Below are 24,428 nucleotides of genomic sequence, written 5' to 3'. Positions count from 1 at the left end.
ACATTTCCAGGACACTATTTATGACCATGGTCTGGAATTTGTTATCAATATGCACAGCATAAAATTGCGCAAAATTCATTTTTTTCATGTTGGCCTTGATATTTTTATTCTGTTACCCTTGATTACCTGTTGGTTGTCTTCATTATTTGTGTTGAAATGACAGAAGAAGAGGGAACAGCTATTAACATTAATATGTGAAGTAAGAGTCAGGTTGCAGAGAGTGGAGGAGGTAGGAGGGAGGCAATAAGTGTTGAAAAGCAGCAAGCTGAAAAAAGACATTATTTTGGTGCAGTGCATAATAAATTTGTGGTTCTCATTCCCCTCACAGTTAAGAGTCTTGGAATTTGGCAGGGTTCCATTTCTAAGGCTAACGAGTGAGTTCACAATTAAAAGAGCAGGGATGAAAGAAAACGGTGTTTATAAAGTCAGGGGAAAAGCCAAATTGTTTTTGGGGCACCATAGGGAGGAATGTGACTCCCCCTCAATATTTTTTCAATGTTTGTCTCCTCTGGAATATCTTGCAACCTTGCTCTGAGGTGCTTGTGTTGGTCATGGTGAGATCATGCCAGATACATCCCTGATCCAATCTGGGCCCCTGTAATTGTCCATTTGTTTAGGGTTTCGTTTCAGTGATTAGGAACAAAGCTGTTATTTTGGTTTCAGAATCAAAGATTATGAATAAATTAATTTGATCTGTCTGCTTGACCTAATCTGTTGGACTGCCCATACCTGGGCAGTTTGGAAAGCAGAGGAATGGCAGTGCCCACACTGTTACCTCCCCTGCTGGAGAGGAGCCCCTTTTGGATTAGTAACTGAATACCAAGCTCATGAATTTATCAAGGAAAGGAGAGGATTCTGGTGCTCTCTCACACAGAGTTCATTTCACTACAGGCACAGCCTGCATCCTTCCAGGAAACTATTGTGGAACCTGGAACTGTCCTGAGCAAACCAGGAGATCTGGTCATATTGAACTCTAATACTGGATTTTTCCACTGTAACTCAGTTCCACTTGGTCTTGCCAGAAGTTTCAATCTTTGGTTCCTTGTTTTCATGTGTTATTCTGCAGGGCTCTTGACTATAATAAAAAGCAGTTTAAAAATACATGAATACAAAAGAGCAGAGGATTATAAACCAAGGTAACGTTTGTTCAAAAATTGCATAATATGTCGAGGGGTTTGAAACCATTTAATAGCCATTAGTGAGCTCTGACAATGAACTGATAGGCTGGCAAATCATTATTTTAAAGAACTATTGTAGTGTTCAGCTGTTGCACTGTGAAAATAAATGTTGTCTTACTTTGTGGCAGAAGTTGATGAATATAGTAATACAGGATAATTTTTTAATGCCTCTGTGTGGTAGCCAGTGTGAGGTCACAATCAGGTTTCCCATCTGCTGGTGCTTGGCCAGAGGAGCACAGGGTGTTAATTTAGCTCGAAGATGTCTGGGTAAATCTCTAGGAAGGAAGTTTGCAGACAGGAAGGAGGGGTGTGGATGGGAAAGGCTTGCCCTGTGCTAGGCTGCATTGAATGCAGTTTCAAATCACAGCAGAGGGATAAGAAAGAATTTCGAAATTAATGTACAATCTGGAGAATTAAATTCTCTATCAGGCGACCTTAAAGCCTGGCAGCTGCCGTGGGGCTGATAAGGAGGGGGCCGGCCGTGGCGTTCCCAGGGCAGGCCCTGGGCCCTGGCTGGCACTGCAGAGTGCAGAGCATGAATCAGAGGCTAATTCTGGCCCCCAGTGACAGGCTGAGGGGCTCTGGCCTGTGCCTTCTCTGAACAACATGCTCTCTGGAGTTATGGGAATCAGTGTCCCTTTTTCTTCCCCCCCCCTCCCTTTCAGGCAATTTTTCCCACACTGCCTCCTGTCCTTTCCATTCCAGAGCCTGCAGTGCATAAATACATATGTGCATTAGCTCATGTGTATAGTATATCAAAGTGCCTGCGAGTGACTGAGCTCAGCAGTGTTATCGGGCAGAGTGGAGGCAGCCAATGCCACCCAGCACCCTGGCTGGGCTTGGGCTCCAAGGATAACACAGTCATGTGCCTTGTGCTATGGGTGGGCAAAGCTTACAAAGCTCAGCTTGCAGAGACAGGGAGCTACAATGATTCTCCTCCCCCTTTTCCCTTGGTTTCCCACTCAGGCTCAGTGTCATGAGGAAAGCCAGGCTTTTATCATGTGTGACAAAGGAAACCTCAGTGTGGTGGCAGCGACTGAAACTGCTGTGGGAGAAATGATTTGCTTTAACCTCACAGAAATCAAACTCCATGAAACTGAAAATGTTCAATTCATTCCGCCTGAAGCCAAATGCCAGAGACACGTTAAAACATCTGCTTGAGTTTATAACCTGATTGACTTTGCCAATGATAAAATGGATTTTAATATGATAATTTGAGTGCCCGAAGAAGTGGTATTAAATAGTTTGCTATTCTTGCCCCAGGCCACTAATCATTTGAGCCCTAATCTGAAGCTCCCTGAAGTCCAAGGGTATGTTCTCGCTGCCAGGCTTTGGGTGAGGTCCATTTCTCCTTGGGGCTATATCAGTGTGTTTGAACACAGCATTGTCAGCTCAGCAGCTCTGCTGGGTGAGCATTCGTGTGAAACAGAGTTTCTGGTGAGGTTTCAGCATTGCTGCCTTTTCTCTGTTTGAGAATAACCAAAATACACAAAGCAGAAGCCCTGATGTGGTATCTTATTTTACATAAAAGCACCAAATTAGGGAAAATGTAACTGAAGCTCTATTTTAGTTTGCTTCAAAGTTGGATGAGGGTCAGTAATTAGTGTGAAAATATCAATATATTTCACTACAAATCTGTACTCACACTTCTGGATCTGCTGTTCAAAAATTGCTGTGCTGCTGCTACAAATAATGGTTGGATTAAATTCTCCCAGTGTGCAAGGACTTCATAGAATGACTGTACAAAGAACTTCTGCTTTTGAATTCCATGATTGCTCTGTAAGAACAATTACAGTGTACTGGAACCATCTTTCAGCTGAACACTGGTTGGGACAGAGGTCACATTATCCCTGTTTTCAGAGGTTAGACAGTTTTGAGTTCTGTCACAAATTTCAAGGCAGTCGATCTGTGCTGAGGGCAGCTATTCTGGTTTAGTTTGAGTTTGTAGTGGGTAGTTTTTGGGTAGTAATTTCTCTCCAAGATTTTTCCTGGTCTAATGGTGTCCTGTCAGCAGAGCTCCAGTGAGCCTCCTGTTAGTAGATAATACTTGGAGGTTGGTGCTTTCTAGAGGTGATTTCATTGACAATCAGGTAACATCAATTGTCTTTTGTGGACACAGCACACTCCCCTTGTCCAACATTTAATCTTCTGGCTTTACCTGCTCTGTGAACTGCAAACCACTGCCAATATTTTTTTGTTTTGATCAATCTTCTATATTGATGCTGTAAGTTTTTATTTATTGAACTCTTCCATAGCATGTGCTAACCTGGTGTCTTTTGCAGTAGAGTCTGATCTCGGGTGTATTTCTTGGTGCTGCCATAATAGAAACATGAAAAATAGGAATTCATACCTGTATTTCCTTAATTCCCCCAGGGACTTGCTTTCTGGATTTGCATTGCCAGTTTGTGTACCTGTGGATGTGTCAGCTGTAGGATTAAAGAAGCTCTGCTTCTCAAAACCAGACCTAACTTCTGTTAACTAATGCTTGGTGCTCTCAGCCTCACTGGCAGCACAGAGGGTTGGCAAACCCCCACCTCTCCTCACCACTTGTCCCCACCAGAACCATCTGTTAATTGAGTTTAAATGCTGGAAGGAATGCTTGAAAATGAGAATGTGTGATGCTACAAACTTGCTGAAGGGCTGAAAGAGCTGAGTACCACAGGTATTGTTTTGGTTTTATTTGGCAGGAGTGTGTCTGCAGAGAATGTGGCACTGCGGAAAGCCACCAGTTCAGAGCAAGAGGCCGGGTCTGTTGCTCAAAGGTGAAGTTATCCAAAGGATTCTTAGGTTTGAATGGCACAGGGGAGATTTGGGACCACTCTGATCTCAGTTCAGAGCACAATGCAGAGATCAAGTTTCTGATGGTTTGGGATGGGGCTGTAACTTCAGCTTGAGCTAAAATGTCAGTTCAGAAATGCATCAGACTTTGTCGTCAATAAGTGGCTGGAGAATTTCCAGGCAGATTCTTACTCTCTGGTAATATATTGTGTGTTAGTTCTATCTCTTTCATCTTCTTCTGTTGTTTTGGACAAGGTAAAATTATATAATTGATGCTGTTAGCTAACACTTTTGATGAAACTTTCCTCACTTTTAGATCATTCATCAATAGAATGAATATAAACATGAGTTTAATGCATAAGTATTCACCAAGTAGTTCAGAGGACTTATTTCTAATGAATGAATTATTTGCAACCTATGCCTTCTGATTTTTATTACAGCATTTTAATAGCCTAAAGTCTTCCATTTTATTAATGCTTTCTAAATAACAATCCAGTGCTATAAAATTAAATAGAAAATTAATAATAGCTACTCTGAAAAGAAAAACGAGTATTGATCTGAGCCAGAAGTTTAGAATGACTCATTATTTGTGAGGCACATAAGCACAAATAAAAGGATGGCTGTAAAACTAGTGGAAACCCAAAGGAAATTAAGGTGATTGAAGTACCTGAATCAGTTCTCTAATAAGGATGTATAATGGTGAATAATATGGTGAATGGCCATGAAAAATCTGGTTCATTCAACATCCTTGCTAATCAATATATTTGCATACCTGTCCTACCTCTCCTACCCAGTGTCTGTGGCCACTTGTCACATGAGCTGCAGTCCCTGTGTCCCCCTGGCTGCAGCCTGTGCTCCAGGCCCTTCCTGGGACCAGCTTTCCTCCTGGCTGGAGCTGCAGCAAGTCCTGCCCTCCCACTGTTGCACTTCCTGTTATGGATGTGAACTGATCTCTACAGGCCCCAGGCTGGGGAAAGCCCATACAGGCTCTGTAGCTAAAACCACAGAAAGCAGATTTTGATCAGGCTAAAACTTCCAAAGAGAGCAATCTGGACATTAATAGTTTTCATTTTTCTCCCCTTCCCCCTTTTAACATGAGGCATCCCTTCTTTGAGGGAAATACCTCAGTAGGCAATCCCGGGGTTTTCTGCAGTGTGCAGGGATCTCACAGTGTGATGTTTTCATCTGGCATGTCTTTGTTGCCTCCACTTACTGGAGAGAAGGCAGACATTACTCAGAAAGAGCAGGAAGACTGTTTGGAGTGCTGGGGTTTTATTTGAAATGCCTGCTTTGCCAGGGAAGATTTGTGTGCCTCTCTTGTGTCCTGCAGCTCCATGTGAAGGGCTGTGTTCCAGGGCTGGAACTGCAGAGCCTTTGCCTTCCAACAGGCACCAACCTCACAGTATTCACTAAGTGCACCAAGAACAAGTGAAACAGGGAAATGCTCACAACTGAGTCACCTGCTGCTCTTACAGTGCATGAAACTCAAGTTTCTGCCAATGTTTGGTAGAACTAGAGATGCATCTATTTTTTTTTTACTTAAACAGTTTCGTTCCAACAGAAAACACATAAATGGAAAAGCTGTAACTAGACACAGCTTGAAACACTTTCATAGCACTGACACACCCGTTGACCTGGGGGGGGCTTTGGCTTTAGCTGTGCTAGCAGGACCCATGATCACACTGAGGATTCCGAGTGGTAACGTGGGTTGGGCAACAGAGATATCCAAAACACAGAATCCAAAATGTCTTGTTCAGTCTTGTCCTCTCTGCTCATTGGGGTGCATTTGATGCTTTTCTTCCAGTCTTTGACCATGAAAATGTGCTAGTTCAGAAAAATTACTGGCTTCATAAAATAGAACCAGGATGAATTACAGGGGGAAATTGGACCTTGGTTTGCTGGAGTTCTTTCTGGGACAGACTGGCAATATAAAACAGCCTCAAAGGGGGAAAATCCTGCCATGATGGCCAAAGGCAGAAAGAAAAGATATTGATGTAACTGTAATCGGTCACACCTCCCTTTCTTTTTGCATTAAAATTCTTACTTGATGAAATTTTAAAATAGACCTGAAGTCTAAAGTACAGATACCCCTGGAACTTTTTAAATTGAATTTGTGCATGCTGAGCTTTGCTCTTGTTTCTTATGAACAAGTTCCTTTGCATCCAACGTTTGTAGCTGGAATACATGCAACTCCTAAGAGGGCGTGCATAACATGGAAAAGAAAAAATATATAAAAAATTGGCAGTTGTCAGAGCTAACAACAAGCCAACTGCATGGAGCTGAAGCTCTGTGCATGACCCAGGGCTGGGTGCAGCACACACAGGGCAATGTGCATCCCCAGCTGCCTTCAACTTGTGCTCCACAACTGATCTGGAGCACTGTCGTGAGCAGCAGAAACTGCTGTGGGAATGATGACAGTCACTTTGGGTTCTGCATTGAGTGCTTTGACTTTTCACTGAGAGCAAGCAAGGAAATGGATCATGCTCTTGAAATACATTTGTATTTTTCTCATGTGCCTTATTGAGACCATGGGTTTACTTTACTTAGGTCAGCGAATGGCTTCATATTTTTAGTGTATCAGTTTAAGGTACTTCATTCTAAACCTGAAGACCTGGATCAGCTGCAGTATTTTAGGAGACAGCTGTCAATCAGACATCTCTGAGCTGCCCATGTCCTTTTCAGGATACCTGAGTTCAATCTGCTTGCTCTCAGATAAGCCACTTGATCTGGGTGACTCATTTTTGCTTGTGTGGAGGTGCTGAACACAACACTCTGTCATACAATGCTCTGAGACCTCACAAATGCTGCCAAGGAGAAGTGTTACCTCGGGCAGCTTGAAAACCTAAGGCTGAATTTGCTGAGGAGGGGACACATCTGATTCTTGGGGAGGCCAGTGCAGGAGGCAATGGCTGATAAAAATCCCAAGTGCAGTTCTTGGATTTAGCTCAGGCTGCAGCAATTCCTGGTTCCAGGTTCCTGCTCAGTCCATGGTGTTGGGCACAGTGAGAGACATCACCCTGCTTTTAATAATCCTGAAATGGAGCTCTGGATTTTGCTCGGCAAAATACAAGGTGCTGGTGATTTCATGTGCCCACCTCACTACTAAGTAAACAGATAAAGTCCAAATTAAGAGTCCTTTAAAATGATATTTGAGAATGTCTGAGTGTGACAGGTGAAATGCAATGCTGACAGCGAGGCTGAGCCTGCATTTGTTCGCTCTGAGATGCAAGGGGCTGTTTTTAACACTGGATGGAGACTCTGAAGGTCTGTCAGAAGTGACGGCTCCAGGATCCAAAGGGCTGTGAGGAGCCATCATGTGTTATTGCTGTTCAGTAGAAGTCATCACATCTCTCCCCAGTGGCAGAGTTGCACACCTGGGATGGGGTTTCCTCTTGCAAGCAGCCGTGGAAATGTTACACCTGGTCACAGGTGGCACATGTTTTGCCCATTTCTGGTGGTTAGGAGCAAATCCTCATTGTCATTTATTATGGAAACATTATTACTGGACATAGGTATAGTTAGCACAGCACGAACACGTGCTGGCTGTTCTCATCTTGTGTATTCTTTTTGTTATAGGTAGGGCAGAATTCAACTTAGGAAGCTAAATATTTCTGAACTTATAATTTTAAACCCTGCAATGTCATTTTTAGAATGACTTCTGCATGCTTTCTTAAGAGCTTAAAAAGCCTATTGACTGGCTTTTCCTGGGAACCCAACTGCACATGGATTTCATGCACCACCTTTACAAAAGTCTCCCTGTGCTCACAAAGTCTGTGTAATCAGGGCTGTCTGATACACCAAGCAACTCAGAATCATAGAAATTTAACATTAACACAGCCTGACAAACCCAGCAGACCAGTCCACCTCAAGGTTTTAGTGCTTTTTCCTCCTCCTCAGCTGCTCTTTTGCCAGAAATCCAGCTTTTTCTTCAGCCTTCTCTATGACCCAGGTCCCTTCCCTGTGGAGAAAGCTTTGGAAAACCCAGTCTGTTACTCTCCAACACCAGTTGTCTTCTTTACTAATGGAACACATGAACTTGATTTTGGCTGTTGGAAAACTTTACTTGGTTTCATTTTGGTTTGGCTGAAACCTTCCCCTCTTCCAATTAATGAGAAACTTGTCCTGGGATGTTTCCCTCCCACCTCAGTAGGGGAGAGGTGTCTTGGGTCCCCTGTTAGTCACTGATGTAGGAGAAGGGAAAGCTGCACACTGCAATTCTCTTTCCATTACAGCCTCGAAGGGTGGGATTTGTTCCCGCTTTTCTCTCCGGGAAACTGAAGTGTTCATCTCTGCTTTTCATTGGGGAAAGTGTCTTAGAGTGAATATTTCAGAGCTGTTTCACTGCAAGTGCTCAGAGTTGGATAGATGAGAGCCTTTTGGGTTTCCTACCCATGCTTGACATCACTTTGGCAGCAATAAATGCTTCAGCCAGCCTGTGAGGGAGTCTGTGGAGAATTCCTGCTGGAATGTTGTGCTGCTCTGCTCTCCACTTTGTGATTCTTCCCGGCAAGATGCACATCAGGAAATACGTATTCCATTTCTTTGTAACTAGCAGTTTTATTGTTTCTTGTAAAGGAAAAAAAGTAGGAGTAGAAAAACATCGTTTCTACTTTTACTGAGAATGCTGGAACTCCTATGTCCCAATTTCCTTAACCTGGCATGTGCTATTTTCACCAAAGAAATCTCAGTTTTAGGGAAAAGCTTCACATCTAAAGAAGTAGAACACAGAAGGGGAATAAAGAAAAGTTAAACTTATATTAACTGAGGGATCTTGAGGCTTGGGTGTTTGAGACCTTTAAGGTCAGGAGCACTAGCACAGCTTAAGAGAACTCATTTCAGTAAGGTCCACGATGCATGGATTTAAAGCTCCTTAGATCTCTGATACTTGTCTAACCTTAAACCCCCAATCAGCACCCATTTTCACAGATCTATGGGTAAAACAGTTATGCAATTAAACCAGGAAGCTACAGGTTGACTGTTTTGGGCAAAAGGAGGGAGAAATTTTTGTGATTTGGGGTCCATAGATGAGGCCTTTGCCCTTTTTTTAGTTTGAATACCAGTCACACATGAGTTGTGGTCTTTAGTGTGGTAGTTTTGGCTTTAGTCACCATAGGACTAAGCATCTGGCAAGGAGTTTTTAAGCTCTGAATTAACCTCTGATATTTAAACTTTAGTGCAAACTTTGAAAGATGAACCTGTTTTGCAAAATGATGGCTGTACCTATTAATTTTACAGCCATACCATTGTGGGTAGTGTTTAAAAGGTCTAAAAGCTTAACAGTGATGCATCAGGATATGCTGTGGAAGTTTCAGAGGACACGAACACCATGCAAGAATACTAATGAAGTAATTCTGTGTCCTTCTAATCCTGTTTCATGACTTAATGTGACTTTGGGACTACTTCAGTAGAATAAATTGTATCCATTTGTGAGTTCAAAGGATTTATTCTCTTGGGGGGAAAAATAGATTTTCTGGCACTGTTTTCAAGATGATGGTTGTTGATAGTGGAATGCCAAGTCAGGTTCTAGCACAGCGATGATTGCTGCCTGTCTCAAGTGAATTTTTTCTCAGGCTAAATTTCCCAGGCAGTTGGCTACTTGGACTTCAGCATGAATTTTAATCCTCTCTGAACTCTAATGGAAATCAACAGCAACTCTGCCTGACTTTGGGTGCTTTAAGAGCCTGAGCTGGTTCTTCAGTGTGCTCCAGACACCTTTGGAAGTCTCTCCATTTGCTGTTAGAAGCTGAGCAGAAGTTTTGGGACACCACGTTTTACCCAGGAGATGATTCTGTGTCTGTGGTGGGTGAAGTGATGATCAAATAAATAGTCTCTCAATTTGTTAGGCATGAGGGATCCATAAAAATGAAAGTTATTATTGCAGCAGGAATTTTCCCACAGCCAAAACAAAACAGAACCGGCTTCCATCCATAAAAACTTTGCAAGTGAACCCCTTGTTCGCTTCTTTCTTACCTCTCTCGGCTTGTTTTATATAAGCCAGTGTTCCAGCTCTCCTTTATGAGGAGTCAGGAGCAGAGCACAGGCATGTCGGTCCTTGCATCCCCAGAGGAATGGGATGAGCTAAACACACGCTCTGCCATTGGCACATTCTGCTCTGCTGCCAGAACCCTCCTCCGTGCTTGGCTCTGCGGCCGAGCATGGGTGGAGGAAGGAAGGAACAGCTGGGAGGCGGTGATGGCTTCCTGCTGCCCTGCCCCACCCATGGCACAGGTTGGAGCAGTGCTGAGGCACAGACAGCTGGGAGAAATCCCCGGGAGACTGGCCATTCATCTCCTGCTTTATCTCCACCCAGTGCCTGGCACACATCCTCTGCAGCAGGCGGCTGCTGCTGGAATTGGTTTTCCCAAATCTCTGCTCCCTCCTTTGGCTCTTTCTCTCTTTGGGATGTTGCCTGGAAGAGGAACAGACTCAATTCTGTTCTTTGGACTTCAGGACAAGTTTGATTTTAACAGGACTTGTGTGCCTGGAGTTTTATCTGGAAGCCCAGAGGCCTTCAGCTGATTTATTCTAGTTATTTGAAGGGTATATTTCTGGAGCTATTTCCAGTTAAAAAGTTGATGCCCAAGAAGAGCAGAAAACTATTCGCTGAGGAGGGAGAAAAAATGTGCTGGAAGAAGCAGAATGAAATTGTTCAGGAACACTGCCCACCTCTGTCCTGTTGGAAAATTCACTTTTCCCAGTACACAGGTTATCTTGGGCATTGAATGACAGATGAAGTTTGTACCATTTAAAACATCTCTTGTATTACCTGCCAATAATCCTCCCTGCTGCAGTGGTGTCAGCCAGTTACAAGGCCAAATTCAGAATCAGTCGAGTTTAACAGGCTGTAACAGCTGATAAATGAAATATTTCAATACCAACAGAGTGGTGAGATGAGTTTCATGGACCAATGCTGAAACATTTTACAGCCTAGCAGAAAGCAAGATGAGTTGGGGTCCAAAGGGTGACCAGTGCTGAATTCAGGACTCTAAGCTGCAGTCATCTGATGTCTGGAGAAGGGCGAGCCACAAACAGAGCTATTGGCTGACAACCCTGGAAAGTAGTAGTAATAATAAACATCTGTAGGGTTTGACATACTCATGGTTGCCAGTAAATAATCCCTGGCCCCTAAGCAAGTCCTCTTGGAGAAGCAGTTTGAGATATGGAGAATCTAAAAAGTAATTGTGTAATGGAATGAAGGACAATATCCTGAGAATTCAGGACCACTTGTGTGTCCACATAAATAATGAACAGGGTTGTAGAACAGAGCAGGGCAAGGGTTTGTAGCATTCAGAGATGGGGATCAGCCTGGAGGGTGGAAGGGAGGGTCACAGAGAAGAACAACCAAGTGGCATCTCCTCCATCCTGAGCACCTGTGATCCTCACAGCCCTTTGATCCTCAGAGGGACCAACAGCAGAACCACCAGAGTGGGCTTGTGCAGCCAGAAGGAGCCATGTTTGTATTCCCCCAGGATTTGATCCAAGTTTGATTGAGTTCAGTCTAGATCTTCCAGTACCTGCTAAGAGACTGGGATGTGGCTGCAGAGTTGCCTGTTTAAACCCCAGCCTGCAAACGTGAGTCCACATGCCCAGGACAGCACTTCACACTTTGGTGGTTGTTCCCATCCACAGAGATTCCTGTGGGTGAGTGCCCCAATTGCCTCTTTTCTGCAGCTGCCACTTCTCTATGTGCGTCTTGTCTCCTGATACATCAGGAACATACTGGTAGTGCTGCTGTTGTGTGTTTAGGGCATCTTGGTCTAGTTTTCTCCATTCCTTTGCCCCTGCCATCCCCTTTCAGTGGATCAGGGTGTGTGTGCAGATGAAATCAGGCTCCTGCCCCAGCATTGCAGAGCATTCCCAAAGTAATTGTGACTGGTGGGAAGCCCTGCTGAACAACCCTTGGTGCTGCTTCCCTTCAGGTAAACCCTGTTGACAGGCAAAAGGTTACTGCTTGTAGAGGCAAGCCCATTGCTCCAGTGCACATAGTGCTGAGATACATCATCAGATTAGTCAAATGTCTGTGAAAAGGAGTCTGTCTCCAGAGTTCCAGCTGCTCCTCGCCTGCCTTTGATATTCCCGTGCTTGCACAAGGAGGTTTGACCATGTTAACATTACACAGGGCTCTCTCATAGAGAGCTCATTGTCTGTGTCCTTTTCCCAACAAAGGACTAAGGTGTGGGGCTTAAGTACAGGCGTGGGATGTGTTTCCCATTCAAATAAAAAAAATCAAATTATAATTACTGCCCTTTAGCTGAAGTATCAATAACCTGATAAGATAAATTTTACCGAGAGGGAAATAAAACCTACTCTACCCCGTGTTTGGTGCTGCACATGAAGCAATTGAAAGCTGGAGGGCCACAGCTTAGACAGAGGAGATCATTACAGCTGTAGGGGGTTCCCAGAATGAATCCTATAGGAATACCTGCCCAAGTGTGCATTAAATGTCATGTGAGAATAAAATTGTTTGATGACACCAATAGTGTTTTGTGCACTCCCAAAAGAAGTGCCCCAGAGAGGTACCAAAGTGTCTTTTGTATTGCAAACAGCACCTGTATTCACACCATGTGCTGCCTGGGCTTGTTTGAGAGGCATATTTTTACTTATTTTCACACCATATTTTGGGTTTTTTTAATTTTTTGTAAAAATTTGGTTTGACTTCTACATTGTAATGCTTAGTACTATGTGGCATTGATAAAATGTGAAACTCGGATCTCATTGATTACTCCATGCCTATATCATGCTCTAATTTTAAGTAACATTATATTTAGTTTTGAGTGTTTCTAAGAGATTTTTTTTTGAGGAAAACCTTCACACTGAAAAAAAATTTTACTTGTTCCAAGTCAGAGCACAAAGCATGTTTTGGAACACTGGAATTTCCCATGGAGCAGAGATCCTGTTTTCCAAGCAAGTCTGGTGTATGGGCTATGAAAACCCCTTCTGATTTGCCCAAAGAGGAGTTGGCTCATGATCCCTTCTGAGGTTTATTCAAGGGTAAAAGATGGGGTGATTGTTGTGAAGAAATCTCATTTTGGTTCATTCCCAGAAGAGCAAAGTAAAAGCCAGTAAAGAGCTTGATGCTGGCTCACCCACCAGCTGTCCTTTCTAACCCAGATGCTCCACATCCCTTGCCAGCTTCTTGCTGGGGGAATGGGAGGAGGAAGGGAGGGCTCAGAAATAAAATAATTTAGAAAAGAAGAGAAGGAAAGTTGAATATTGTCTGTGCAAACTATAGTTTGATGCACAGTGGAACACAAGCAAGAGCCCTTGGTAATGTGAGTCATGGATTCCCAACCTTATGACAAACTGTGTCCAGTTTTGCATCATAATAGAAATGTGTAATGATAAATTCCTTCTAGTTTTCAGCTATGTGGGCCTTTCCATCTCCATGTTTTGAGGAATTTGGGTATGTAGACACAGATGTGGTTCCCAGCATTTGTTAACCAAGCACAGATTAATGTAGTTGGCCTTGCAACGCTTGGGTAGCAAAATGTTATCTCCACTTCATGGATGAAAACCAAGAGACACAGAGATCTTTTTGAAGGTCTCATACACAGCCTATAGACATGAGTGGGAATCTTTTAATTGATTTCAGTGGTCGTGGATCATGTCCTTAGTGACCTGCCCAAGGGAACTGTTATAATGACTCAGTCAAACTGCTTATCCAGTCTTTGATATTTTTGTTTTTAATTTATTTTTTTGGTTCAGCACTAAAATATATCTGAGTTCTTATTTTCCACAGTGTATATATAAAACTGTTTTAAACTCCTAGTTTTACACTTACTGCATTTCCTATCAACAGGAATAAAGAACAGAATAACTTCATTAGTTATAAAACAGTGCCTAAGAAAGATGTCGAAATACTTTAAAAATGACTAATTTTATGAGGGCTGACCCCAAAGCCATCAATGTGTGAGGATAGCTCATGGTTAACTTTAAAATCAGTTGTCTTCTCTCTATCTTCTTCTGCATACCATGAATCTAGATATAGTAAACATCATAATGGTTTTGAAAAAGTAAATACTTGATGGAGGATTTTATATGACCATTATGCAGGAGGATAAATATTTGCCTTCCTCAGCACTGGTGATTCAGATTAATTCTTTACAAAGTGTTGTGCTACCAGCAGAGCCTGCACTCAAGTCTAACAGAAGCTGAAAGGAGGGCTGGAGCAATCCTAATCTCTCCCCATGTTGCTGAGCTTTGCCCTGCTCAGATCCTTGTCAGGTCCCACCTGAGTGTGGAGTGATGCCCAGGGGAGCTGCCCACAGGGAACCACTGAAGGCAAACAAAGACTTTCACCTGGCACAGAGGAGTTTAACCAGAACTAATGGGGTAAAACAGAGCAAAAAAGGCATATTTAGACTATGTCAGGAAAAGGTTCCTGGTGGGGACAGCTGTCAGGCTCTGGAATGTTCTCCTGAGGGAAGCAGGAATAGCAGTATATGTAAGTTAAGACAAATCAGAAAAAAGGGTCAGTTTTGAGGATGTAACTGTATTTGGGGTGATGAGGAGTGGTTGGTTTGACTGCTAAGCCCATTGCTGAGCTTTTTCCTTCTCAGAGTCCCAGGATCCATTTTACGTTCCTGAAGGTACCATGGAATTATGGCCTGTTTTGGGACAATAAAACAAAATGGATTAGCCTGAAAAAAAGAAGTTACTTATCAATTCCAGTATAGCATGTCTATAATGTTTGTCTGGTAATGTAAAACATAAATCCCATGGAACCTTTCCTGTGATTGTTTCAATTGTTCATTTGTATTTACTCATGACAAAGAGCAAATTCCTCTATTCCAGAGTCCTTGTACCTCGTGTGTTTAATGTTACAGACCTGACCAAAGAGAAAGGTGGTGTTTCCTCAGCTCTGCAGGAGGTGTGGTCAGACACCTTGGCCGTGCTGAGCTCAGCACCCAAACCCTGCATTTCCAACCAGTGAAGTAACTGGTCAAGAGTGGGCCAGAATGAAGTAATGGTGACTAAGCAGAGTTGTTGGGGCTCCCCAGTTTTCTCCTTTCATGTCTTGGATGCCTGAGGAGTGGTATAAACATGGCTGTGACTAATGGTCACTGTCTCTACAGGGGGCAAAATAAAATGGTGCTGTTTTTGTGAAGCTGCTTTGTGAGCCCTTGGCAGAGACAGTGGAGGAAATGGTCTCAGAGAAAAAAGCCCCAAAGAAAAGAAATGCTAAAGATGTCTTCATTAATGATGGAGATTAGTGGGTTTCCTTTTAAAAATGGAGAATCCCTCTTTTATTTCTCCTGCAGTGGAAGTTTGGGACTGGAGTTATGAGGCAGCTTCAGTGGGTGCTTATATTTGTACAATGAGACTTGGAGTGGAGCATTTAGGGGGTTGTGAGAAACAAAAGATATATGAGAGTAACAATTGATTTATCTGTGTGACATTTTGGTGTCTCATGTGAAGTTTTTCTTCAAAATCATGCGCTGAAAATTGTTTGTCATTCTAAATTTCTAATAGGAAACATTTTATAGAAACTAAATTCTGTTCTTTGGGAATGTCACATAACAAGCTGATTCTATTTATCCCAACTTTATGCCATTAATCTTATGCTTTCTTTTAAGACTAGAGAATTATTTTTCCCTTAGGTGGCACATCATCTTTTTGTCTCCCCCTGCAAATAGCTGTTCAGTGATTTCTGTAGCAGGATTCTAAAACAGACACAGTGTTCTAGTTTGAGAAGTGATGAAACCACTTATGTAGTAAGTCAAGCCTTGAGACTTTTGGGCATTGCATGAGGATATTCTGTTCTCTTCTGTTCTGCCACAGCCACCTCACAGAGCTTTTCTGTCTCATGGAATTAAAAAGGAAAAAAGGCAGGAAACCTCTGAGAGCTGGGATCCTCTCTGCCCAGATTTGCTGAGGGATATGGGAACATACATTGACTGTGTAGGGACTAAATGTCCTTGTGACTCCATCTCTGGGGACTGTGGTGAGAATCCGGGTAATGCTGCAAATCAGGATCTATGGAACAAAACTCTGGATTTTGTCTTAGCACTATTAAAAGGAATAACATTTTAATAATATGTGCTATTGGCATAATCCTTCCAAAATGGACAATGATTTATATATTTCATGTGAGGACAGGATTCCTTAGGGGATGACTCATTGTTTTAGTCTGGAATAATTCCAGTGGGAACCTTTTTCAGAACTGGTTGATACATACCTTACATGGTCTTAGTTTGGATTTTTTTTGGTCTTTCATTTTTTCTGATAAAATGTGCTTGGCCTATTAAAATCAAACTCTTTTTCCCTTCCGAGTCAAATGCAGTTTGTATTTACCAAGACCTTATATGGCGAGGGAGTGTGTGTATATATATAAATGCATGTTTACATAAATGTATTTATCTATGTATATATACATCCACAGGGGGGAAAAAAGAGCTGGACCTATTGCAAAGGCAGAGTTTATTTTTTAGTAAAGGGGTGAATTTTGCTTCAAACACATCTTTTCACATCTTAGCTTGACCCAAAGACAACAATTGCCAGCATAACTGCTCCCATTTATAGAAATAATTCAGATTGTGGGACTACACTGATGTTGTGGCCTGTGAATACTGAACCAACAGGCAGTGGAAGCAGCACAGACTTGTATCATCTGAGCTGAGAACTGTCTTCACTCTCACTCCTGGTGTTGGTGGTACACTGTCCCCTTTTCAAATTGCTGGTGCCACTGTTATGGACCAGAGCAGTCAGGAATGCTCTGCAGCATGAACAGTGAAGGTGACCTGGGAAGCAGAATTGCCCTATAAAGTGTTCCAGTAAAGGCCCCTCTACATCAAGGATTTAAGCTCACCTCCTTTAGTTGCTCTTTCTGAGGATGGGTCAAATATTTAGCAGCCATTGGGCACCTCCCTTGATCTCTGTGACTTTTCATCAATCGTAACAGTGTTTCTGTCATGCCACCATGGTCTCTGCACTCTTGCCTCCATCCCTTCTGGCAGCATGGACTTAGAATGGTCAGAACTTCTTAAAAGATCTCTGACTTCTCTTTGACTGCTTAGAACTTCTGTCCTTAAGCCCTACCTGTGAGTGAAAAGATTGGATAGACCTTGTTGGTGAAATCTGAGGCACAGAAAGCCCTGAGCACCTCAGCCTCACCTGTGGCTGCTGCTGGAAAATTCACCCACCTCAGTCAGCAGTGGACCCACTTCCTTTCCCCCCTGTTGCTATTGAAGTGATTCCAGAGGCTCTCATAGTTCTTAACACACCTTGCCTGTTTGGACTGTTCCTGAGCTTTGGCTTTGCTAAAACCACCCTTATGTACCTGAGCAACATCTCTGCATTTGGTTTAAGTTCAATGAAAACATTTTGAGTATCAGTTGCAAATGTCAGGTTTTTAGTATGGAGTTGTTCCCATTGCAGTGAAGGTGTTGGGTTGATGGTTGTAATTGATGGTCTTAAAGGTTTCCTTCAACCATGATGATTCTCTGATCATGAGAAACAGTGACTGAGGAAAAGGAATTTCTGAATCCCTCCCAAAAGAAACATAGAAAATAGTGGGTTTGGTCAACCAACCGTAACTATAAGGAGATTTCCAGTCTCGGGGAGCAAAGTCTCAAGACAAGAGGTTCCAAGATTTCATGTTACATGATTCAGGTTTGGAAGGTTTCATCATCATCGGGTCTGTACGAGAACCCCAGCCCTGATTTGGTCATGAAACCAAACCCCAAACCGCTGACTAAACCTAATTTAGATCTGCATCTGAACACACACTTCCTTTTCCTCATTTCCAATCAAAACAGGTTTTGGTTTGGGTTGGTTTGAGTTCTTGGTAGAATCTCTTGTTGGTTATTGTTAACTTTTTTTTCCATCACTATCTGTGATCTCAAAAAAACCCAAAACAAACAAACAAAAACTCAGACCCCCAAACAGTTCCCTCTCCTCTTCACAGGCCACATGATCCTATTAACCAAAACCACTGTATGACCCAACAATGGTGGTTTCCTACCCCTTGTTTTCATAGTTATTAATGATATTTGGTTTTGGTCCTAAAGTGAGATGTAAATACTTCATAAATCAGGTGAATTTGTTGTTTTTATAATTACATTTTATTGGGTAAATAGCAGAGTATATTTAAGTGGGCATAGATTCTACTCAAATATTTATATGGTCTTGTTCAGAGTTGTTTCTCCTCTGATGGTATATCCTTATGGAAATCTCAGATGTTTTACAGGATATTGATAAAATGAACTGAGAGCCAAGCCCAGCTGGGATTCAGGCTCTGATCTTTTGCTGCCAAACACCTTTGTGTTCAGACATCTCCACCTGTCTCAAATGAGCACCTGTTATGAACTTCTTCAGCAGAAGGGATTTAATTTCAGAGTTCAACACGCCATAGTCTGTGTTTATCCAGAACAATTCTTCAGATTGACCAGAACCACAAAGGATTAAAAACAAAAGGATAAATATTTCACTTTTAGAGCCAAGAAAACTGTGAAGAATTTGTGCTTTTTCTTCCTTTGTTTCATGTGTTCAGACAAATGAATTGAATAACTGGCAACTGAAAAACAAATCTGTTTCCTTTTAGCTTAGTATGGCTTATGTCAAGAGTGTTTATAGGTCACATGCACGATTCCAAAGGCTTTTTCTTCCTTTATTGTGGTGATCCCCTTGGAAACAGTAAAGTGGATGCTCTAGAGGTAACCAGCCCCCAAGAATGATCTCTGGAGTACCCAAAAGGCATTTCCATTTGAACACTTTTGAGTTAATGTTACATTGGCAGGGGACAAAAGTCTATCCCGAACTGCAGGTTGGAAGGTAAGAAATACAAAACATACCAGAGGGAAATGTGTGGGAACCCCGAGTGTCAGTGCAGGTTTAAAGGGATTGAGGAGGACTGGACCCTCCCAAAGCAGGTGCAGGAAGCTGGCAGGATGTGCACAAAGCCTTCTCTTCTTTACTGTGGCCAAAGCTGGTCTAGACAGGACAACAGTCAAGGATTGGTGTGAGGGCAGGAAATAATGATTGGAAGTGGAGAGGGGAGATTCCAAGTCCTAATCGTTCTTGGTGGGTTGTAGCTCAGTCAAGGATTGGTGTGAGGGCAGAAAATGATGATTGAAAGTGGAGGGGGCGATTCAAAGTCCTTATGGTTCTTGGTGGGTACAGCTCAACCACCTCCCATCAGTTCCTAACACACCATTTAACCTTCACACAACACCAAATTTCAAACTGTCATTATTTGGGACAAAGGGAGAAGTTGCTCTTTGGGTTCTGCTCTGTGCTGTGAGTGAGCAACCCTCCAGCCCTGCAGGCTGTGGTGGGCACAGCCAGGGTGAGGGAGGTGCTGTGAGCCACCCCGCAGGCTGTGGTGGGCACAGTGGGCACAGCCAGGCTGAGGGAGGTGCTGTGAGTGAGCCACCCTCCAGCCCTGCAGGCTGTGGCGGGCACAGCCAGGCTGAGGGAGGTGCTGTGAGTGAGCCACCCTCCAGCCCTGCAGGCTGTGGTGGGCACAGCCAGGCTGAGGGAGGTGCTGTGAGTGAGCCACCCTCCAGCCCTGCAGGCTGTGGCGGGCACAGCCAGGCTGAGGGAGGTGCTGTGAGTGAGCCACCCTCCAGCCCTGCAGGCTGTGGTGGGCACAGGGAGAGGCTGTGAGTGAGCAACCCTCCAGCCCTGCAGGCTGTGGTGGGCACAGCCAGGCTGAGGGATGTGCTGTGAGTGAGCCACCCTTCAGCTCTGCAGGCTGTGGTTGGGCACAGCCAGGCTGAGGGAGGTGCTGTGAGCCACCCTGCAGGCTGTGGCAGGCACAGTGGGCACATCCAGGCTGAGGCCTGTGCTGCTCCCAGGGAGGCACCGGGCACAGGAAGCCACGATTTGTTGGACATGACAAATTTGTCAGTGCTGTAAAGCATTGCAAAAAAAATGCTGATTTTCAGAGGGTCAGACAGTGTTTACACACACAATACCAGTCTGTATGCAGACAGAGGCTGGCACTGGGCCAAGTGCCTACGAATTCAGCCCCCATCCTCAGCTGGGATGTATCACTGCAGCTCCAGTGACTTCAATGGGCTGGCGCCAGTTTACATTAACTGAGGAGCTGTTGCATTATGTGGAACGATTTCTTTTCCCCCTTCCTTTTCTTTCTTTTTTCTTTTTTTTTTTTTTGATGAAAAGCATGGAAATGTCATTCTTGTTAGCTCACAGAATCCTTATTTGGGAGATCTTACTCTTCTCCTTTGATATTCTCTCTTTTCTCTTTAGATCTCTTTTCTCTTTAGATCACTTAGATTAGATATATTCACCCTATTTTTTTGAGGTAACATGTTAAGAGTGCCTTATTTCTTGACCCAGTCCTGAGGAACTCTCATAGAAGTTTGTAAGCCAAAATCTCAGAGCTGTAGGGTAATAATTCCTTACCCTGTGATTAAAATATGCATTATATCATTGAAGTGGTATCCCTCTCACATTTATGATACATAAGCATATCCCACAGAAGAGCAATCAGCTGAATATTTTTGGTCATTTCCCAGGGGCTCATGGAAGTTGTGACTGAGGGGAGATGCTGATCAACACTAGCTAAAAAAGTTTCTTGTCCTAAATTTAAACTCTCTCAAGGCAATATATAATAAGAGGAAAGCTGGCTCAGGCTGTGATGCTGTTGGCTAAAGTGGGTAATGAGGTCTGAAATCAGCTTTGCCACACAGTCCTTGGGCCCACACAAGTCCATTTATATTTGTACCTTCCAGACCTGTCCTTTCATTTAGGAACAAGTCCAAACTGGGTACATATTTCCTTTATATAAACATGTTCACGGGTTCATTCCGTGTCCAGTGGGTCTCACAAAAGTGAGAACCTTTCCTGAGCTGATGGAAGTGTTCTAATCTAGTGAATGGTGTGTAATTGTTTAAGGCATTTTTCATATTTTTTATTAAATTCTTTTCAAAAACTTCTTCATACTCTCAGGATCCCTTTCCAAAAGATTTTCTTCCGTAATAACTATGTTGTTGTCACTTGTCCTTGAGCAGACAGATGCTTTGGATACCTTCTCTGTAAAAATTCTGCTTTATCTTCATCTTTGCCACAACTGTTTTGGACAGTTTCCAGATTTAAATGAACTTAGAGTAAGCAGTGAGTGTTTGAAGATGGACTTCATGTCCAATGTTGAATGACTGTCTGAATTTTTCTTCCTAATCTTTTGTTACTCTCTTACCTACCCTGTATTTTCTCATGCAGTCACCTTGAGTCACAAACCCACAGTCTGGCCAGATGTTCAGGAATGCTCTGCTTCTATTTCGGCATTGTAATAAGTAGCCAGGTTTTGCAGAGTGCCCTCTCTCTGTCTGAAATGAGTTTCTGGGCAATGTAAGCTCCTGAAAATTAATGTTACAAGTCCAGATTGGCAGGACATTCCTTAGTAAAGTGGGTTGAGATGAGGAGTTTCTGAATTATTCAAAATCCATGTCATAATTTCACTCCTATAACTTGTTCACCTGAGCTATCAGTGGCCTTCTCACAAGTGTCTTGTTTTCCCTAGAACTAAAGCACGTGGAAAGGAATTCCTAGATACAGGGAGGCGTGGAAAAAAAGTGCCGGTTGACAACACAACAATTCCCTCATTTCCTACCAGCGCAGGTCACAGACTGGATTTTAAATCAAACAATAAGGCCATTGTTCCTACGGGAAAACAAGCACAGTTTGTGGAAAGGTTAAAAGACCAGAGAGGTTAAAGCCTTGTTTGGTTTTGGCAAGCTGTGCTTTGCTCCTCTCAGGTGAAATGTTTCATGCTCTGGCAGTTTGCTGAGTCTTTGCTGGAGTCTCTTGGTTCTTCCCAATGGCCACTCTCTCCTTACGGATTCCTTGTGCTGTTTCAAATTGTTGTAAACATTGCAGGGAAGGGGCTGCCTCCTTCCTGTGTCTTTATGGGGTATCTTATTCCATGCAAGCCAGATTTCATCCCAAAGCCTTCTTTTTCTTCATGACATTTTATTAGGTACAAGGAGGTCTTTCAGTGTTATAAAGAGGGGGATGTGCCAGGATCAAAATCTTTGGAATTTCAGTGAAATTGGCTGCTTAACTGCCCTTCAGAGTGTCTCTGTTCTTTCAGCTGTCAGACAGCTTGGGATGGGAAGTTTTATTAAGTCACTCTCTAAAGCCTGTTTCTTTAAGGGACTTTGCATCAGGACTTTTAGTTCTCCAGCCACTTGGAATTATCAGCATCTGAGAGGAATTATAAGGATCGTTCCCCAACAGAAATTGTTTGTGTCACAACTGATAAAGCGATATTAAAAGCTGCATCAGTTCTCCTCCACCATCTGTCAAGTTCTACTGTTTTTCTCTCTATTCTCCAAATGATCTTTTATAGACAGCCTAAAAAAAACAAACCCTTATCCACTAAAAACTGGTTTTGCTCTAGATTGACATTCCAGAAGAGAATTTGGTACTTCTAGTTGGAAGTGATGTGTGAAAGTATTATTTAGTCCGAGGTGTGATTAGAGAGAAGAAATCAAATACAGTAATTTTGTTTCTGCTAGAAAGCACAATTTAATCATTTAAATTGTATATATGAAAGAGACAGAGAAGACTGCAAGCTACTGACTTGAAAATTTAGTGCTGATGTTGTTTGTACAATTGTGTAAACGCTACAATTCTGTCATTAAGTTTGCAAAAACAAGTGCTTAAATTTTGGCAGCATGAAGCAGATTTTTCTAAGACATTTAGGACTTTATTTGTGCAGAGACATGGTTTTCAGTAGTTGCTTGTTCAGCCTGGATATTAATAGCTCTGCCTTTTTGCTCCAGTGGGATCTGAGAGTTCTCCATGTTTCCAAAGTCAGTCTGCACTCCTCTGGCTGCTCCAACAGGTGGGAAAAACTTGAGGCACTTCCCAGACTTGGCTTAGCACCTGGATGTGTCCAGTGCAATGTACAGGTACACAACACATTATAAAAATAAGAAAACACACTCTTCTATTAAGCTGGTTTAGATTGCACTCTGTCTCCTGTTGTGCAGGGAGTGGTGAAGTGATTTCTCTTCCAGCTGCATTTCCCACATAACACTGTTGTGCCTCACAACAGGTAAAATTAGAGAGCCAGGGCTGTGAGGAGGATGTGAACCTTCAGCCAGATCCCACCGTAGGGCTGTGTTTACACAGCCAAGCTGTCCTGAGGCACAGAGTGGCCGGATTGCAAGCATTCTTGTTGTGAGGAATCTGGCTCTGACAGGAATAGCCCATTCCCAAAGCTCAGCTCTGTTTGGAAAACTGGCTCTAGTAGCCGAGATTATGGCAGAGAGCAAACACTCCTCCAGTTTGCCACAGCTTTAGCATCAAAAGGAGCTTTCTTTTCAGGGGGTGAGTTCCCAAACAGTGCAGACTTTCCCAGGAATGAGCATTTGGGTCAGAGATGATGGGCAGGATCACACGAACAGCGTGACACGGTTCAAGGTGGGCTTGTTCCAGATCCCCCCCCAGGTGGAGGCACAGGGATCTCCCACCAGACCCGTGAGCCCAGGGAAGGGCTGGCTGAGCACACTTAGGGATGCATCCTGGCTAAGAATTCCTGCTGAGAGGTGTTTTCGGTGTGTGGATTGCCAGTACTGCTTTGGCACTGAGCAGAGTCTTCCCACTGTGGGGCAAACCCACTCTGAGGTGCCCTCAGAGCCCTCTGCCAGCACAGGGCTTGGAGGAAGCGATACCACACAAGTAACTGGAAAGCTCTTGGCTTTAAAAAATGTCTTTTCTTGTCAAACATCCTCTGTCAAACTAAAACCTGTCTGCGATTGCTGTGGTGGGGCACAGAGTGTTTGGTGCCTGAGGGGGCACTGCTGGGTACCAGCACCCTGGAGCAGTGGCCTCTGGCCATATTTCTGCTGGGGAGGGATTACTCTGTTAGAGTCACAGTTCAATGAAAACATGGCTCCTCTGAGCAGATGCTCCATCCCCACATAGCAATTACTGCCTAGTGTTTATTTTGCAGTGGTTACTGAGAGCTGTTGAGTCACTGACATCTTTGTTGAGAGTCCTGATGTTTGGGTTTTTTATAGTGCCCTTTGAGGAAGCCAAAATCTGATTCTCAATGTCTATTGTTTTTTGTGGGCTTTTAGTAAACTCTCCTAAAAAAGGCAGCATTAACTGATTAGGGGGCCAGCTAACAAGGCCAGAGAGAACGACCACAAGGGTCTGTGACTTCTGAGCACACACAGATATCAGGAGGCTGACACAGCACATGCAGAGAGCAAGCCTTAAATATATGCAGAAAGCCTAAGTGTATTCGTAGCATCCCTCTGCTTATTTTCAAAATTGTCGAAGTGAATTAAGAACCTCCATCCCATTGTTTAAATGCCACGTTATGCCAAAATCCTCTGAAAAGGTTGGTTTGGGATCCTAATTCCTTTCTCTTTTGCTGGGCACCTTAGCCACTGTGCCTAAGGGAAGGAGAATACTTGTAGGGCTGAGTCAAGCAATCCGGATACAATTCTGAACTGTCCCAGGGACTCTGTGCTGACTTGAATAAGTCATGCAGAA

This window comes from Pithys albifrons, chromosome 2 (genome assembly GCF_047495875.1).
Source record: "Pithys albifrons albifrons isolate INPA30051 chromosome 2, PitAlb_v1, whole genome shotgun sequence".
Classification (NCBI taxonomy): domain Eukaryota; kingdom Metazoa; phylum Chordata; class Aves; order Passeriformes; family Thamnophilidae; genus Pithys; species Pithys albifrons.
The sequence above is the reverse complement of the archived record's forward strand: the minus strand, read 5'-3'. Positions refer to the sequence as shown.